Source organism: Gadus morhua, chromosome 23 (assembly GCF_902167405.1).
Source record: "Gadus morhua chromosome 23, gadMor3.0, whole genome shotgun sequence".
NCBI classification, from domain to species: domain Eukaryota; kingdom Metazoa; phylum Chordata; class Actinopteri; order Gadiformes; family Gadidae; genus Gadus; species Gadus morhua.
Window position 1 is genome coordinate 15,642,678 of NC_044070.1, and position 1,082 is coordinate 15,643,759.

The following is a 1,082-nucleotide window of genomic DNA, read 5'->3' on the forward strand; positions in this document are numbered from 1 at the left end:
CACAGCTGGCCGTCACTGGCTACCAGATTCTGCAGCTCGTGCTTTCACATTTCACACACACATATATTTAAAGAAAAAAGGAATGAATAGAGAGAGAGAGAGAGAGAGAGAGAGAGAGAGAGAGAGAGAGAGAGAGAGAGAGAGAGAGAGAGAGAGAGAGAGAGAGAGAGCGCACGCATAAAAATCAATCCTGGGGTAATTATAATCATTATCATCATACATAACCCATCCGGGTGTTATGTTAAACAATAGACAGGGTTAGAAAGCACCAGTGGTTAATAATGTAGGGGAATAATGCAGCGTTTTCTTTGGCTACGCTCTGGAAAGGTTTTGGAAAGGCTTGACGTGCTTGCGTGTGATGTTGGTTTAACTGTTATTGTTGCATTGATTAGGACCGTAAGCCAAAGTGCAGAGAGTTTGATATTATTACTATTATTGTTATTGATGTAGGCATTACAGAGTTTTCCATTTTCATTCTTCTCCATCCTTTTTTCTCAGTCACCAAAGACCATGGGAAATTATACTTCCTTCATGCCAGAGCATAGGTTTTTAAATGGACAATACTTTATGAAACAAAGCATGATTGTTTCCTCTCTCTCTCTCTCTCTCTCTCTCTCTCTCTCTCTCTCTCTCTCTCTTGAACCATTTATATTTCTATCCCCCTCTTTCTGTCCATGTCTCTCTCTCTCTCTCTCTCTCTCTCTCTCTCTCTCTCTCTCTCTCTCTCTCTCTCTCTCTCTCTCTCTCTCTCTCTCTCTCTCTCTCTCTCTCTCTCTCTATTTCTGCTACCATTGGCCTCTCTCTCTCTCCCCCTCGCCGTCTGTGTCTCTCCACCCAGTAGACTACACCTTGGAAACCAGCCTAGGTTGACCCTTGCCTCACCTCGCTGACCTCCCTGGGGGGAGGGGCCTCGACCCTGATCTCACTCACCTCTGACAGCTCCTCAATACCACCGGCAGCCCCCCAGCCAACTGATCCCAGAGCAGATATTTCCTTATCCCTCTAATGGTTAAGGTTAGGGGAGCCGGGCTGGGGTAATCTGACCCTGGATCTGCCATGGGAGACGAGCTGCTCCTCGGGCA